General features: G+C 43.2%; 1 long non-coding RNA gene across 1 annotated transcript; it reads right to left on the reverse strand.

Annotated features, from left to right (window-relative positions):
- Positions 1–1,610: 1,610 nt before the first annotated feature.
- Positions 1,611–11,834, reverse strand: LOC128424147 (uncharacterized). Its single transcript, XR_008332936.1, has 3 exons — positions 11,638–11,834; positions 6,810–6,883; positions 1,611–2,207 (listed from the first exon to the last, which is right to left on the reverse strand). It is a non-coding gene; the product is annotated as an uncharacterized LOC128424147 (long non-coding RNA).
- Positions 11,835–18,486: the final 6,652 nt, after the last annotated feature.

An 18,486-nucleotide genomic window follows, 5' to 3' on the forward strand; every position in this document is an offset into this window, starting at 1 on the left:
ATTGAAATGTGACACCAGAGAGTGCTGTGGAGCAGTGAGCCGCCGGCAATGGGAAACTGCATTTTAAATGTTATTAAATATAACGTTCTATACGAACGGTGTAGGTCCAGCCCTAGTGGTGACTTAAGTTGTTCCACTTTGGTTGGTAATGTATAATTCCCAAGGGCCCTCTTCCACTTCCGTCAGAAGTTTAGGGTGGTGGTGGAGGCCTCAGACAGGGCATTCTCTGTGGCAGCCCCTAAGTGGTGGAATTCCCTCGCCACAGAGGTGTGCCTGGCTTTTTCACTATACAGTGGTACCTCGGGTTACATATGCTTCAGGATACATACGCTTCAGGTTACAGACTCCACTAACCCAGAAATAGTTCTTCAGGTTAAGAACTTTGCTTCAGGATGAGAACAGAAATCGTGCTCCAGCAGCACGGCAGCAGCAGGAGGCCCCACTAGCTAAAGTGGTGCTTCAGGTTAAGAACAGTTTCAGGTTAAGTACGGACCTCCGGAACGAATTAAGTTAACCCGAGATACCACTATACAGCTGTTGGAGAAGCAGCTCTTTACCCTGTCCTTTAGCATCTGAGATGTGTGTTTTCAGGACCTGCACAATTATTGTCCATGTTATATGTTTTCACTGTTTTTAATTCAGAATTTTAAACTGTGTTAATACACTCAGAGACCTGCTGGTGAAGAGTGAGCAATTAACAACAACAACAACAACAACAACAGTTACATCCACACTGTCCCCATCAATATGCATGAACTAATAGAATGTTCTGGACAAGACCCAACAGAAAGTCTTGTGGAGAGACATGAAAACCGCGCTGAGCATCTTTAGGAAAATATGTGCAAATAAATACATGTAAATAAACAAAATAGCATGAAGTCTTTTGCGCAGAGACCATGGAGCTCGGATGTAACTGTATAAGCACACCTAATCCTCACGGTCAATGACTGTGCCCTTTCTGAACTATCATAGTTGTCCTCAGTTCAGAAGTTTGGACGTGTGTATTTTTCTGTGGCTTTTTTCGGCCACCCATCTCTCCGTGTTCTGTCACCTCCCTGTTTTACATGATGTCAACAGGAGATCTGGGGTTTTTTACCCTGTTCCCAAATCCTGACTTCTTAAAACATTAAATAAAATGTTTCTTTCATTGCTAATTATTTTGGACTGTGACAGAAACCAGCTCCCCTGGAATTTGTTGACTTTTTTTATTAAAAAAAAAGTGGGGGGAGTAGATCTGATTTTTTTATTTTTTTCAAAAAGGAGGCATGTCTACGCCATGCTCCTGAGTTAATGCACTGCCTTTCAGATCTTTGACAGAAACTTGGCGTCAATCAGTCCTAACTCTGTTTAAATGACAGGATGCCTGGCAGCTCTTAGCCCCGCTTGCAAGATGTACTAATATTTACAAGCAAAAAAAAAAAAAAGGAAGAGGTGGAGGAGGGTTCTGGCTTTGTTGAAATAACACCACTTTCTTCATTTGAAGGCTGCTCCAGAGCAGACCTTTGCAAACAGCTACCAGGGGAGAGAAGGGGAAGAGAAGGCCTGAGCTTTTCATCAAACACTAATGTTTACTTTAAGCCCAAACAGGTCACAATTATATTAAACAGGTTTTATTTTACTTTCTGCAGGCATAAATATGTGAGGGATCTTCTAAAGGCATCTTCCAAAACAGGCAATGGAAAAAAAAACACACGAGGAAGATGTAAACATGTCTCAGAAATAACAAGCAACAAATTATTCCAGGTTGGTCTCGCTTTGTATATAGAGAGGATGTCTTGCGGGTGTTTTTGGCTGCGAGTCAGCTTTGGAGGTACACTAGATTTACAAAACATGTACAGAACTTTAATGAAGCACTTTAAACAGAAGGGTGGAGGAAGCAGGGCCGCACAGCATAATTACCAGCAAGGTCCATTTGGGGGGGGGAGAGATGTTTTTTAAAAGAGCTTTTGCTTGTCCGGAGTGCATGCTTAAGGGAGGAAGAGGCACGCACTGCGAAGGAGGCAGGGGTCCTTCCAAACTGTAGGAGCCTGTCTAAAGCCCACTCAACGAGGATTCCAGAAACAGCATGATATAAAAGGCTACATTGTCTTCCAGGTTTTCAACCACAGGCAGCTAGATTTAAAAAATAGAAAAGCTCTATAGGTCCCAGAGTTCTCCCTTTTATCCAAGGCTTCGGGGTTTTTAATGCCTCCTCTGTTGGGAAAATCCTGAAATCAGAAAGGATGTGGTCTGAAGTGCTGAAGTGTTTCGCCGCCTATGGAGTATGTGGCATTGGGGAACGAAGTAACGAATTTATCACAGCTGCTAAGGGTGAGATTCATAAGTTATTAGGTCTTGCACAGTCTCATTGGATATTATTGACTATGAGTTATTGAAGTTTTGTTCTCCAGGTGGGGGAAATTTTATTATTCCACTCCTCAATGTCATCTAATACGTGCCTATAACCTTTGGCATGTCTAGTTAATACCACTGGCAATCTGTTTATTTTCCTGTTCTCTTTATCAGCTTTCAGACACTGTAAATCTAAATAACTGTCATCATCGACTTAAATCATGTCCTTCTCTCGGAAAGCTTGAAACCTCCACAACACAGCATGCAGCTGAAAGGAACGCCCTTTGAACAATTCTAAGTCACCAAATATCAGAATTTGAGGGAAATAAAACAAAGCCTCGTCCAAATTCTTAAGTTTCAGACCTGCGAGTGAATATCCACCATCTCAAAAATCCTTGTTTTGATATGAACAAAGTCTGACTGCTGAAATGTGATGTTTATCACATTCCTAAGGCAAAACAGCATTAAGAATTTAAGAAGAACCTGCAGGATCAGGCCAATGGCCTTTCTAGTCTAGCATCCTGTTTTCACAGTGGCCAACCCGATTTCTGTGGAAAACCCACAAGAAGGATTCGAGCACAAGAGCCCTCTCTCCTCCTGTGCTTTGCAGCAACTGGTATTCAGAAGTGTTGCTGTGGAGACTGAGCACAGACCTCTCCTCCATGAATTTGTTTAAACCTCTTTCAAAGCCTTCTAGGTTGGTGGCCCTCCTGTGGGACCAGGAACAAGGCCAGAAAATCTCTTCTCACTTGGAGCTTCGAGGATTCCTCCCTAAGATAAGCTGCCGGCTATTTAAAATTAAAAAGTTGCTGACTCTTGGAAGCATGTCTTTAAGAGCTCTTAAAGAACTCAGATGTGAAATTGCTGATATTCCAACACAGGGATGGGGAACCTTTGGTCCTCCAGGTGTTCCTTGGAGCTTGAAGCAGGAATAGGGAATCCAGGGCCTTTCAGATGCTATGGGCTACAACTCTGATTAGTCCCAGCCTTTGACTATTTCCCCATTTTATAATGTTACATACAAAAGGTCAGGGATGGGTAAGGTTGTTTATAAATGGGATTATATATAAAAACCTTTTTTTTTCTTGCATAGTGCTCCCTCCCTCCCTGTTAATATGCACATCTTCTGTCTTCTTTCTTTCAAAGGAGACAAGTGGAGAATCTGTGGCCTTCTAGATGTTGTCAGGATACAAATCCCATCATCCCTGGCCTTGCAGAATGGGCCTGATGGGAGTTGGAGTCCAACTACTTCCAGAAGGCCATTGGGTTCCCCATCCTTTTTATAGAGTCAACAGTCTTAAAGCTGTATACACACAGAGAAAGAGCACAACTCTCCCCTCCCCCCACTCACTCCCAAAGCAATGTTCATATTTATTCCCGGTCTGAGCTAAAGCAGGATTGGAGCTAGTGTCACTGCAGGGGTGAAGTGGGAAGCTCTCATGTGACTCTGGAGAGTTGATTATATATACGCAGCCACCAGTGACTTGCCTATGGACAGAGGCTTAAGTGTAGAGTTGTGTTTTGGTTTCCATCAACTAGACTAGAGTCTCCTCTGACCTGCTTTTGCGTGCTTTGGCAGAAATGCTATGAGCAAAAAAGGATGGACACAGATTTGAGATTTATTGCTGGAAACACTTTATCTTGAAAGCTCAGATGTGTCAGTAAACAAAATGCCTCATGATTTCTGCTCTTTATTGGATGCATAGATCTATGCTTATGGAAACAAAGGTTTAATTGTCCCTCCCCTCCACCCCCAAAAAAGGCACTTTTGAGTAGCCCAGATATATCATTTTGTATTCTAATATCATTTTCAATTTCTGGTAATGCAGATTATAAAACTGTCATCTCCTCCAGGGAACAGACGGTAAATGCCCTAGGGTTGGTTGAGGCTAATGCTCTAGCAAGCTATAGCTCACCAGCTTGCAATATTAGCTGGTACAATATGACAGTCCTGTGGCAAAGGCACACTCCCCTTTGGCCAAGGGGCTAAATGTTTGCTATTAAAACTGAAGCATGTCTGAGTAACTCAGAAATATCCAGTTTGCTTCAATGGCAAGGAGTTGAGCAAATGTTTAACTGCCCCACTGTAAAGTTTCAGTTTGGCTGGATTGTGTTTTCAGTTGAAATTCACTTTGGGTGGTATTGAACTGAAGCCACATCTGCATTATACATTTAAAGCAGTATCATAACACTTTAAACCTTCACGACTTCCCCCAAAGCATCCTGGGAAGAGTAATTTGTTGAGGGTGCTGAATGTTGTTAGAAGACTCCTCTCAGAGCTACAATTCCCAGAGTTCTCCGGGAAGAGGGATTGGTTGATAAACCACTCTGGAATAATAACTTAAAAGGTAAAGGTACCCCTGCCCGTTCGGGCCAGTCTTGCCAGACTCTAGGGTTGTGTGTTCATCTCACTCTAGAGGCCGGGAGCCAGCGCTGTCCGCAGACACTTCCAGGTCACGTGGCCAGCGTGACAAGCTGCATCTGGTGAGCCTGCGCAGCACACGGAACGCCGTTTACCTTCCCGCTGGTAAGCGGTCCCTATTTATCTACTTGCACCCGGGGGTGCTTTTGAACTGCTAGGTTGGCAGGCACTGGGACCGAACGACGGGAGCGCACCCCACCGCAGGGATTCGAACCGCCGACCATGCGATCAGCAAGTCCTAGGCGCTGAGGTTTTACCCACAGCGCCACCCGCGTCCCTCGAATAATAACTTAGGGTTGCCTAATAACTCTCAGTGCCCTTAACAAACTTCACTTCCCAAACTTCTTTAGGGGAAGCTACAACTGGTTACAGGACATGGGTGGTGCTGTGGGTTAAACCACTGAGCCTAGGGCTTGCCGATCAGAAGGTCGGCAGTTCAAATCCCCGCGACGGGGTGAGCTCCTGTTGCTCGGTCCCTGCTCCTGCCAACCTAGCAGTTCGAAAGCACATCAAAGTGCAAGTAGATAAATAGGTACCGCTCCGACGGGAAGGTAAACAGTGTTCCTGTGCACTGCTCTGGTTCACCAGAAGCGGCTTAGTCATGCTGGCCACATGACCTGGAAGCTGTACGCCGGCTCCCTCGGCCAATAAAGCGAGATGAGCACTGCAACCCGAGTCAGCCACAACTGGACCTAATGGTCAGGGGTCCCTTTACCTTTACCTTTACAACTGGTTACAGTGGTATGATCCTGTTTTTCACTGAATAGTGCTGACAGGGCCTAAATTGCACTCAGACATAAGTTATGTTCACTAATATCAACAAGTTTGCTCTGAGTAAAACTCAGCCGAATCCCATCCTTATTACTGAATATATTTATTCTTAACCCCCTCTTGTGTTCTTTTGCTGTGGCCGCATTCAGACATGGGGATTATTGTGTTTGTTTCCCTGATTATATCACTAGCACTTCTATCCCAGATTCTAACATTCCTTTTACACCGCATTATCTTTTGAGTTATGGAATTGTAGCTTTCTGATTGCTATACCACTATGTCCTGCTAAATTATAAATGGCAGGAAAGAATCGCATGCCGGAGTAGTGCCCAAAAGTTCCTAACATTGAAACTGCAATTCAAAACTCCTGCAATTTACTGGGTTAGCAGGGTTGCAAGCCTATTTTTTTCTGGAAGCAAATAACATGAAAATGAGGGCTAAACTTCTGCTGGTTTTCCAAAAGTTGCTATTTAAGATATGTGAAAGATCACATAGAATGCAGAAATCATCAGGTAAGGAAACATTATGAAAGCAAAATAAAATGCTTTTGGAATGCAGACAGTAATACGCTCATTTTCAAAATGTGCTTAAAAGCATGGGTAGAGCATCTAACAACTAGATGCTTCTTAGACAGGACTCTTGCACTATTTCAGTAGCACATAATCTCTGGAATGGCTACTAATGACCTGGGCTCATTAGGAAGACCCAAGTTTAGAATAGGTGTGAGATCCATTGCCAGCATATAAGGTTGCAGCCAAGCCACTTGGGCCTGGGTTTCACAGCGCTTTCAAGAAAGTACGCTGGCCTGAGGCCAAACTAGATAAGATGACAGAAATCCATAACTGGATTGCCTCCTGTCTCTTTATATCTTAACAACTAGCAGCTGTGAATGTGGGGCCAGAACTGTATTCAGAGATGGGGAGGCGATAATCCTCTCCTCCAGTGCCCTTTTCCTGATTGAAATCTCACACCTAGCAATGCTACCATTTGCCCCATTAAGGGAAACGCATCCACGCAGTCAACATCTCATCTGGTTAGGCCCAGATTTAGGCTCTTGTAGAGCTAACTTGAAATATTCTTGCTCAGAAGTTTCCACTTGAGAGTTCAACTGGGGCTTGCTTCCAAGTGACTTTGCTTAACTTTGCAGCCACTCGACCCACCAACAAGTACAGGGAACCCAGGGCCCTCCAGATATTATGGGATTTCCAGGTTCCTTCAGCTCCAGATAGAGATGGGGGGATGTCAATGTCAGTTACTCTCTTATTTATGATTTTTCCAATCTTACCATTCCATATTTCTACATCAGCTTGTGGGGAAACGTCCTCGTGAAAATCCATCAGCATTTCCATGCAAATTATCCTAATAATAATGATAATCGCAATGCAATCATTGTTAAAATACAGCATATGTATGTTATTTTCACAAAAATATTAATTTTAACGCACACTTTCCCCTAAGAAATGCATTGTTTGGTTGGAGAGCTGCATTGCAAAATTCAGATAAGTGCATGTTTTGTTTTGGATCTCATGCTGTTTAAAATTAAGTGTGCATTTGATAGGATCAGCTTTAAATGCGAACTGAATCAGTTTTCTCCTTTATCCCTAAGGTAGTTCAAGACATTGGGAGGGCACTAGGTAGCTGCATTGCAAAATTCAGATAAGTGCATGTTTTGTTTTGGATCTCATGCTGTTTAAAATTAAGTGTGCATTTGATAGGATCAGCTTTAAATGCGAACTGAATCAGTTTTCTCCTTTATCCCTAAGGTAGTTCAAGACATCGGGAGGGCACTAGGTTGGAGAAGCCTGAAGCAGACAGAGCACAGAAAGCATTTTGAAGACTTGTAATGTTAAGTATTGATGATGTTCACCATCCCCCCATGTGACGTCATGAAGTTCCCTTCAGCAAAAGCAAAAAGCTGTATGAATAAATTCATTACAGCTCCAGAAGAAATTGTGTGTTAAAAACAACCACCAGCACCACAACAACAAATGAGCATTTTGTGGCTCTTTAAAAGCCTAACAAATTTATTATGGCATAAGCTTTCATGGACTAAAGTCTACAAAAGTTTATGCCACAATAAACGTGCCTTAAGGTCCCAGGTGATGTTTTGTTGTTTTTGCTGCAGCAGACTTAACGCAGCAACCCCTCTGGAAATTATGCTTAAAGGTTACAACTACTTTTCAGGAAGCTTGTGTACCCGTCATTCCTGCTCTACGGTCTTTAACACCGTTACCAGGACTGTGTTATCTGCGAAATCTTGCTTGTCAACGTTACCCAAACAGGAAAAGGATATTTAATGCCTTATTTTTGTCACCGTGGCTCCTGTTGTATTTCCTTCTGCCTCCTTGTAAATACTCTGGCAGCAGAGGGAAGCAGAAAGGGGCAAGGTTTTCCCCAGCGGTCTGAAAAGAGTTCAGTGGTCACAGCAATGGCTAATGTCTGCTCTTCCAGATATAGCAAGTGGCAGTTAATTTAGCAGCATGTGTCTGGAGGAAAAATGAAGGAACCCAGATCACCACACTTGAACGACACACAATGGCCGTCAACGTCGACTAGCCGTTGGTTTAGGCTCAGGGATTGGACATAATGAACAATAAATAATCTCGCTTAGTTTTATGTTTTGGGAACTGAGATGGGTCTACATTGATGAGATGAAGTCAATGCATGTTTCTAAGATGTGGAAATTCTGTGCCTGTTCTGAGAGAGAGAGAGAGAGAGAGAGAGAGAGAGAGAGAGAGAGAAATGAAGACAGGGAATATTTTCATCTTTAACATGAAAAGAAACACAATGCCTAGCAATTGAGCAGTGTTTGTTGCGCTGACCAGCATGGATGGGCAGCTGTTGAGGGCCCAGTTTTAGCTCCTCACTGCTACGCCTTCATGCTCCCTAGCCATGACACCACTTCCATTTTAGCTGACACCACACCATCCTTTTCTCCCCCCACCCATTGGCTAAAGCAGACTTTTAGCAGACAGACAGGAGGGAAGTGGAGAGTAATGAGGGCAGCAGTGGTTGGCAGGGTGCAATGTGGTGAGGAGATATTGCTAGGGCTGCCTCTGAAGACAGTTCGGAAACTTCAGCTGGTGCAGAATTAGTTTCCGGTCCCAATTCAAAATGCTGGTTTTGACCTATAACAGGCACAGGCAAACTCTGCCCTCCAGATGTTTTGGGACTACAACTCCCATCATCCCTAGCTAACAGGACCAGTGTTCAGGGATGATGGGAACTGTAGTCCCAAAACATCTGGAGGGCAGAGTTTGCCTGTGCCTGACCTATAGAGCCTTAAACGGCTCAGGACCACAATGCCTCAAGCTCCGCCTCTTTCCATATGAACCTACCCAGACCCTGAGATCATCTTCTGAGGTTCTTTGTTTGCCTCCTCCATGAGATGTCCAGAGGGGGGGCAACATGAGAATGGGCCTTCTCTGCAGTGGCTCCCCATCTGTGGAATGCATTCCCCAAGGAAGTGCATCTGGTGCCTTCATTATACACCTTTAGCGCCAGGTAAAAAGTTCCTTTTTTAACCAGGCCTTTGGTTGATCTGATTTACATCCTATGCCCTTTTAAAATGTGTTTTTTTGTGGGGGGGGGTATTGGGTTGCTGTTTTTATTTTTATTGGGTATTTTGTGGTTTTATATCTTGATTTTATTCTGTGAACCACCTTGAGACCCCTGGGTATAGGGCGGTATAATAATAATAAGAATAATAATGACATCCAATGCCTGTTTAAAATGTGTTGGGGAGAGGCAAATTATTGGGTTATTCTTGTTTTTGTTTTTATTATGTATTTTGTGTTTTTCTTTTGTGATTTTATATTGTGTACCATCCTGAGACCTGTGGGCATAGGTTTGTAAACAACAACAGCAACGTGATATCCAATAACTTATACATGCAATTGTTCTTTTCTCATGTTTCCTTATTCTATCAGCGTCAAAGCAGGAAGGGATGTGCAAAATTCCTTCAAGTACTAAATGTTTGTCATATAGGTCTGATTTAAATATATATATATATATTTTAAAAAACAACCCTCAAATAATGAGAAGGAATTGTGAAGGAAAATCAAATATGTATGGCAAAGTGACAGAGCTGCCAATCACTGAATGAACCAATGCACTGTCAGATTCAGCGAAAGGAAAGCTAGAGGCATGAACCCCCTGGGGAGACTGATCAGACCAAGCCTTTCAGGTGAGGAACATTTGACAAAGAAAACAGATTTGCTTCCGCAACCTGTCCCTGCCATAGGCTCTGTTGAACAAAGCCCATAAAATCCTGTAGCCATAAATTGTGACAAATCCACATGATAATCTGCTCACGCTGGCCTAACCAAATGAAACTAAGAAAAATACTGCAGAAACTCAGAGGGAAGTGATACAGTTTCTGCTGTTAACAAATGGAAATCTCAGGGAAATTGGGCAGCAAGACAGCACGAAATCGATAAATATAAAGGGACGAGATGTCAAAAAGGCAGCGTTTGCAGCAGCAAGCCTCTTTTATCAACGCAGCACTCTCATATATTATTTTCTTTGTTTCTGCAGGTGATGTATTTTTTATAGAGAGTTCTCTGTATAACTACATGGCTCTTACAACATTGCTGATCATTTCATTTTAGCCCCAGAACCTGAGGAGATATTATCCAAACCTCCACCTCAAGTCGTATTTCTCTTCAAATGAACCTGAGCTATGTCAGAAATGGAAGACTGTGAAAAATGGACAGAAGGCGAACAGACCGAAAGAGTAAAATACTCTATTTTCTTATTGTGTCCTATGTATATGATGTGCAAATGTATATGATGGCCTCTCTCCAATACGCGGGTGGTGCTGTGGTCCAAACCACTGAGCCTCTTGGGCTTGCTGATCAGAAGGTCAGCGATTTGAATCCCCATGATGAGGTGAGCTCCCATTGCTCTCTCCCAGCTCCTGCCAACCTAGCAGTTCAAAAGCACGCCAGTGCAAGTAGATAAATAGGTACCACTGTGGCGGGAAGGTAAACGGTGTTTCCGTGCACTCTGGCTTCCGTTGTGCCAGAAGCAGTTTAGTCATGGTGGCCACATGACCCAGAAAGCTGTCTGTGGACAAACGCCAGCTCCCTCGGCCTGAAAGTGAGATGAGCACTGCAACCCCATAGTTGCCTTTGACTGGACTTAACTGGTCCTTTACCTTTACCTTACCTTAACACCAAAGAACACTTAAACTCTAGAAAGTTCTCTGATTTGTTAGGCTATTCTATTTTAAGAATCTAAAGAAAAGACCTGCTTGATTTAGTGCAGCGCCTATAGGAAGTCCTGAAGCAAGTCATGGGTGCAGAAGTGTTCTCCCCACTTGTCAGCAACTACTGCAAAGTTGGATAAGAATGCAGTTGTCGCTTTCATTTTCATTTGTTCTGCGATTTTCAATCGCTTACTATTTTTGAAAACAACTGTGAAAGTAAGGAAAAGTAAAAAAGCAAAGTGATACACATCTATGATGGCCCAACAAATCACAGCTTCCATCCTTAATTCATATTACCAAAACAGGCATGCATGTTTTGGTAATATGGATTAACCAAAATGTCATGCATGTTTGATTATTTTCAGGAGGACATGCCTCATTTTCCTGCCACCTCCTTGCTTGGCAGGTTCTTTTTTGCACGTGTGGCAGGAAAGCATTTTCAACATCTGGATTTTAAAAAGGGGTTTGAATAAGAGAAAATGGTTCCATTCCTTCACTGAGAAATCTTAGCATATGTGGTCAAAAGAACTGTGAATGTCTATACAGTGGTACCTTGGGTTAAGTACTTAATTTGTTCTGGAGGTCCGTTCTTAACCTGAAACTGTTCTTAACCTGAAACACCACTTTAGCTAATGGGGCCTCCTGCTGCTGCCGCGCCGCCGGAGCACAATTTCTGTTCTCATCCTGAAGCAAAGTTCTTAACCTGAAGCACTATTTCTGGGTTAGCGGAGCCTGTAACCAGAAGCGTATGTAACCTGAGGTACCACTGTAATAGGTTAAGGGGGGGGGTTGTCTAAGAAGACAAACTCACTTCTCCGTGCATTTTTCCTCAATCTCCCCCACACTTTTTGGTGTTATAATTTCACAGCTATTGATTTATTTAGTCATTTATAAAATTACCAACCTCTCTCCTTTCGATGCTCAAAAGGCAAAGGTGGCTTATGCACCTGATACACAGTGATCCAACCACTGAAACACAAATGTCCTAATTAAAAACCACAGCAGAATACAAGATTACAAAGAACAGCACTAACAATCAATATGTTGCAGATTCAGGTAGGTAGCCGTGTTGGTCTGTCATAGTCATAATAAATAACAAGTTGAAAGATTTTTTAAAAATATATTAAAAGATGATCCAAAAAGAACTCCCTTAAGACAATCAAGTCTTTTTGTCTTAAGACAGTCTTTAAAATAATATTTCCCATTTTAAAAATAAAATATAAGCTTTCTAGGTATGAGCTTTCGTGTGTATACACACTTCTTCAGATACTCTGAAGCAGAGGTCGCTACAACCTTACAACTGTTGATGACTGTTAATGATGGCAGCTGGTTCCACAGGGAAAGGCAATGGATTTTTAAAGGAATAGATGACCAATATTGCTAATTGTAGCGACCTCTGCTTCAGAGTATGTGAAGATGAAAGCTCATACCTAGAAGGCTTATACTTAGTCTTTAAAGTGCTACTGGAATTATAAAAAAAAAATGGGAAAGATTATTTTAAAGACTGTCTTAAGACAAAAAGACTTGATTCTCTTAAGGGAGTTCTTTTTGGATCATCTTTTGATTTTTTTATCTTTCATCTTGTTATCAATCAATTTGTTGAACAGCAAAAGAATCAAATGCCTTTTTAAAAAATAGAATGTTTTCAATTGCTGGTCCAATAATGAAGAAGATAACCTTGGGGGTAGACAGAGTGTGACCACCACAGAAGACGCCCTGCCATGTCTTTTTGTTTTAAGGAATCACTTTTTCTAGTTGTTTAGTGGTAAAGCACAAGAGGAGATCCCAGGTAGCCTTTTAAAAAAACGTAGTTGCATTTTAGAGCAGAGCAAAAGAAAAGAATCAACTGTTAAAGAAAAAATTATTTCAAGATGTCATATTGCATCATCCTGTTAGCCTTTCACACCTCAGGCTGAAAAGTAATCTGGTAAGAAAATGAGCTTTTACTGGCATATGGATAATTCTCCTTTGTGGGTGGGTGGTGAGGAGAAGTATTCCAATATTTTGCTAACCATCTGGAACCTTTCCAGCCTGAAATATATATATATTTTAAATTGTGATCAGACTGAAGCTGCGAGCCGTAAATCAGATTCGTGTTCAGAAGTAGGTGGTGCAGAACTAGGAAGGCTACTGAGGGACAGAAAGAACTGTCATTCTGGCCGCAATCTGGGGGGGGACCCTACTTACTAAAGTCCCATTGAATTTACCTTGGACATGCCATAGCTCAGTGGTAGAGCATTTGTCTTCCATGCAGAAGGTCCCAGGTTCAATATCAGACATCTCCAGCTATGGCTGGGAGAGACTCCCTGTCTGAAGAACTGTTACCGGTCAATGTAAGCTAGATGAACCAGTACATCTGAGGCAGTAGAAGGCAGTTTCCTTCTTTGTGAACCTGTGTACCTGCCAGAACCTCTTGATCTTCATCTGAGTCCCTCTTTTGGCTGCCCCCTTTGAGAGAGGTTTAGAAAAGGCATAGTCAAACTCCAGCCCTCCAGATGTTTGGGACTACAATTCCCATCATCCCTGACCACTGGACCTGTTAGCTAGGGATGATGAGAATTGTAGTCCCAAACATGTAGAGGGCTGGAGTTTGCCTATGCCTGGTTTAGAGGCTTGCAGCAAGAAAGAGAGCCTTTTCAGTTGTGGCTCCACACCTGGAATAATCTCTCCAGTGAGGTCCACCCAACACTATTCTTAATATCTTTTCACCACCATGATGTCATGTTTTATGCTTTCAAAATTTTGTAAGTCTTTGAGAGACTCCTTATGTGTCAGGTGACTAATAAATGATGGAGACGGAGGAGGAGGAGGAGGAGGAGGAGGAGGAGGAGGAGGAGGAGGAAGAAGAAGAAGAAGAAGAAGAAGAAGAAGGAGGAGGAGAAGGAGAAGAAGAAGGCAACGATGACACAAAGTTTACATAGTGAGAATGATGTGTTTCCCAAACCTGGGTCTCCAGCTGTTTTTGGACTACAAATCCCATCATCTCTGGCCTCTGGTCCTGCTAGTTAGGAATGATGGAAGTTGTAGTCCAACAACAGCTGGAGACCCAAGTTTGGGAAACCCTGGTGTATGCACTCTGCTAATAAAATCACAGCATAAAATGGTTGGTTTTATTTGCATAAGAATAAAGACAATCGTGATGGAAGAAAGGGCGTGGTTCCTTTACTTTTAGAACAAGACAGGCCATTGTAATCTTAAAATCTTAACAGGAAAAGACCCCTTGAGGGTTTTCAGATACTTTGGTGGGGAAGGAGGTGCTATATATTCACCTTCCTGCATCTGCTGCCACAATTGCCAAAAGGTCAGAAATTCTCTTGATGGAGAATGGTGAGAACCTATGCTGGGAGAAGGGCGGCAGAGGAAAGCTGTAAAACCATGGAGCCAACTTGGGCTGAGTTTGGGGGACACATCTTGCCAGCACTTAAAGAGCTCCATTGGCTTCCAGTCCGTATCCAAGCACAATTCAAAGAACTGGTAAAAGGTAAAGGTAAAGGGACCCCTGACCGTTAGGTCCAGTCACGGACAACTCTGGGGTTGCAGCGCTCATCTCGCTTTACTGGCCGAGGGAGCCGGCGTACAGCTTCCGGGTCATGTGGCCAGCATGACTAAGCTGCTTCTGGCGAACCAGAGCTGCGCACGGAAATGCCGTTAACCTTCCCGTCAGAGTGGTACCTATTTATCTACTTGTACTTTGACATGCTTTCAAACTGCTAGGTTGGCAGGAGCTGGGACCGAGCAACGGGAGCTCACCCCGTTGCAGGGATTCAAACCGCCGACCTTCTGATTGGCAACCCTAGGCCCTTCCTGGCACATGCCTGCCTAGCTGCGTCCTCCTCACAGCCTGACCCGCCCCGGGCGCTAAGATGCACTCTGCCACTGACATAACTCCTGCATAAGTGGGGAGTCTCCTGTATTAGTGGCTTAATTTTTCCTGCTATCTGAACCAACCTCAATTTCCTCTCCAGCTGACAATGCTGGAGCTATTTCAAAGGGGAAATGAATTGCTGATAGCTTCTTCAAACCCACTACTGCTTCCTGCTCACATTTTTTGGACCATGCGGCACAACCCAGGTGACTTTACTCAACTATATATATATATATATGTGTGTGTGTGTGTGTGTGTGTGTGTGTGTGTGTGTGTGTGTGTATGTATAAGCATAGCTGGCTGCCATTGGGTTAGCTCACCTTGTGCGGAATCTGCAAATAAGCCTGGGTGAAAACAACCAGAGGCCATTTGCTGTATATCTTCAGAAAACAGAGAGAGCCACGCCAAGTGAGAACTGTCCCAAACCCAACTGAACAGGTGTGCATTTCCATAATGGCTGCTGGAGTCACAGAGGCAGTGATGTTTTGCTGCATGTTTGGAAACGAATTAGCAATCTTCCTGCACCCTGTCCTAGTGATTGAAATAAATTACTTTGTTAAATTGCTAAGCAGGTTGACCCATCTGTTGGCCCATGAATGTTCAGATTCTCCAAGGGTTTATTATTCCAAATAATAACTGCCATATGCAACCGTAAACAGTTCTTTTAGAGATGACTGAAACATTCTGTGTTACTTCTGAAGGCAATTTACAAAGCCATTCATAGCCCCATAAAGAATCTGCCCTTCAACAAAACTTCCACAAAGTGATCCTGACTAGTTGATACTGATAGGGAATATCTCGTTTCCTTTCAGCCAAGGCATGGGTAAAACTACACCCAATAGGATGGAATAAGTTAGCATCCGTTCTCCAAGGGCAGAGCAAGGTGAAAGCATGAGTCACTGAAAACCGGTGTCCCAAAACGCTGGTTTCCAGGTCCTGGTGCGCTTATTCAAAGGGGCAGCAACCGCAATCAGAATGCTACATGTACAATCTGCATTTTAAAATACATCATAAAATAAATCCAAGATGACACAATGTCAGCAATTGTATAAAAACACTCGTCGAGCCAAGTGGACGGTGGGTGAAATGTTGCAAAATGAAAACCACTCTGTCCAAGAGGATAGACGGGCTTTGCAATGTACCTCGAAGCTCAGTAAATACTGGCTCTATCCCAGGAATGGAATAAAGCCATTCTAGAGCTCTCTTCTGCCAGTTTCTCCTAAATTGTCAACAAAACCAACTGAGCTGTGAGCTCGTTTGATTTCGTGCCAAGATCTCGCCCCCCTCAAAAAAAAGTGCTTTTATCAGGGCCGTGATGTTGCGCTGTGTTCCAAAAATATGCATTTTTGGGTGCCATATGAGCACAGCCCTGAAAAAGCATGTTTTTGGGGCTCCATGATCTTGCGCAGATCACATGACTCACACAGGAGCACAGGCAGGAAGACACACACTCTGCTTTTGGGACTTGATAGGTTGGAGCAGAAGTCAGAGAGCAAAGAAGCCTGTCGTTGAAATGAGAAGAAGAAGAAGAAGAGTTTGGATTTGAAATCCCGCTTTATCACTACCCAAAGGAGTCTCAAAGTGGCTAACATTCTCCTTTCCCTTCCTCCCCCACAACAAACACTCTGTGAGGTGAGTGAGGCTGAGAGACTTCAGGGAAGTGTGACTAGCCCAAGGTCACCCAGCAGCTGCATGTGGAGGAGCGGGGAATCGAACCCGGTTCACCAGATTACGAGTATACCGCTCTTAACCACTACACCACACTGGCTCTCATGGGAGCACATAACTGCAGATAACTTCTCAATACTCTTCCCGCTGCTGAAGCCAGAAGTGTGGCCATTTCAAAAAAGCTATCAACAATATTACTTTATCAACACTGGTGGCATTTTTTCTGGAAGCCTGAGAGGACTGGAATATTAAAGCCAGCACAACCCTCTGTTGGATTTCAGTTTCAGTGTGTGATGGTCCCCTCTGTCTATTTTCTATTAACTTCCACACACATTTGTCTTACTTTTTTGGCCTTCACAATGGATGGCCTGAAAAGCAATTTCTGAACACTCCCCCACTTTTTCCCATGGGTTAAAAAAAGAAAGAAAAAGCCTCTAATGTACACCATTCTTATGTTAGAACATCACCCACCCCACACCCAGCTATCATTATGCACTGTGTATTACAGCAAAGCCTATAAACCACTGCCCAAGCCTAGAGTATCCATGATTTGTTCATGATGTTAGCAATGACCCATCATGGATAGAGTGCAGGTGTTCAGTTGCTGATGGATGCCTCACGTCCAACACATGGCTGGCTCTTGATGTACTCCATTGAAGTATTAATCACATGTGGAAGATGCTTCTCTGGTGTTGGTGGGGTTTCTTCAGGGTTGGTTTTTTTTTTAATTATCCCCATGAAAAATTGAATGCCTAATACCACATTTTGTACTCGATAAGCCCACCAGAATGAATTCTCTGAAGAAGAAATCACAACAATGCTATTAAAAAGGCATAAGCTGCTGCTCTTGACATGAAGACTTATTGGGATCTCCTGACTCGACCAAATGACTGAGCTTTCCCTGGGCTGATTTATGCCAGAGCAAACTGCCTTTCACGGGGGGAATCAAAGGAGGTGTTGCCATAGAAATGGAGGCCTGAGCACATGATGTGGAAACAGAATAGGGATTCATGGAAGCAACACCTGTGGTGCAAGGTGCCAGATGAAAAGAGATTTTTACAGCTTTTCTAGTGTGAACAAAAGCATTTCTACGGGGTCTGGAGGTGGGAAGATAGACATGCCTTCTTTCCCCACAGGAAGGCCTTACAGTGGTACCTCGGGTTACAGATGCTTCAGGTTACAGACTCCGCTAACCCAGAAATAGTATCTTGGGTTAAGAAATTTGCTTCAGGATGAGAACAGAAATTGTGTGGCGGCAGCGGGAGGCCCCATTAGCTAAAGTGGTACCTCAGGTTAAGAACAGTTTTAGGTTAAGAACGGACCTCCAGAACGAATTAAGTTCTTAACCTGAGGTACCACTGTATTCAGTGGGTTCATGTCAATATATCCCAGAATCCTCTCCGTTTAGCTTTCCAGGAGGAAGAACTCATACCTTAGACAGAGGCCTTCTGGAGAAGGATTGGGCAGACTACATACAAGAAATGGATTATGGAGCGCACAAAGCAGCCATCTTGGATGCCGTGATGAGTCACATAATGGGAGTAACAGGCAGGATATTAATGTGCTAGATAAATGCAATACTTGGGGAATGTTAATGCTCAGGGAGAATTGTACAGCAGTCCGGCAGTTTGTTAGGCTGAAGTCATTGTACCTGTGACAAGACCATGTAGCAAACATGTTACTTACACTTTGAATCTGGGAAACAGAAGTGGACTGAAGTCACTTCACTTTCAGGGGTACTAAAAACAGTTTTAGAGAAAGGGGTATTGTGCAGCCACTCACCTTGGCAGTGCCATGTATCTATGGGGGTATTGCATGTACCAGGTACAAGCCAGGGTTGTGTAGTGGCTGGAGTGTTAGATTAGGACTTGAGAGATCAGGGTTCAAATCCATATTCAGCCATGATTTTGCACCAGCTACAACTTCTGTTCAGTTTTTAATGGTTGATGCTGTACTGTGTTTTTAATATTTTGTTGGGAGCCACCCAGAGTGGCTGGGGAAACCCAGTCAGATGGGCAGCAAATTATTATTATTATTATTATTATTATTATTATTATTATTATTATTGTCATTCAACCTCAAGGGCAGTCTCACATTCTTGCAGTTGTGGCTCCTTTCACCGAGACAAATCAGCCAATTAGTTTGTGTATCAGGAATTCTGAGCTGAAAGTCTTCAAGCAAATTAGATTATAATTGCAACAGCCAACACATATCAGTTGC

This window comes from Podarcis raffonei, chromosome 12 (assembly GCF_027172205.1).
Source record: "Podarcis raffonei isolate rPodRaf1 chromosome 12, rPodRaf1.pri, whole genome shotgun sequence".
In the NCBI taxonomy this organism is placed as follows: domain Eukaryota; kingdom Metazoa; phylum Chordata; class Lepidosauria; order Squamata; family Lacertidae; genus Podarcis; species Podarcis raffonei.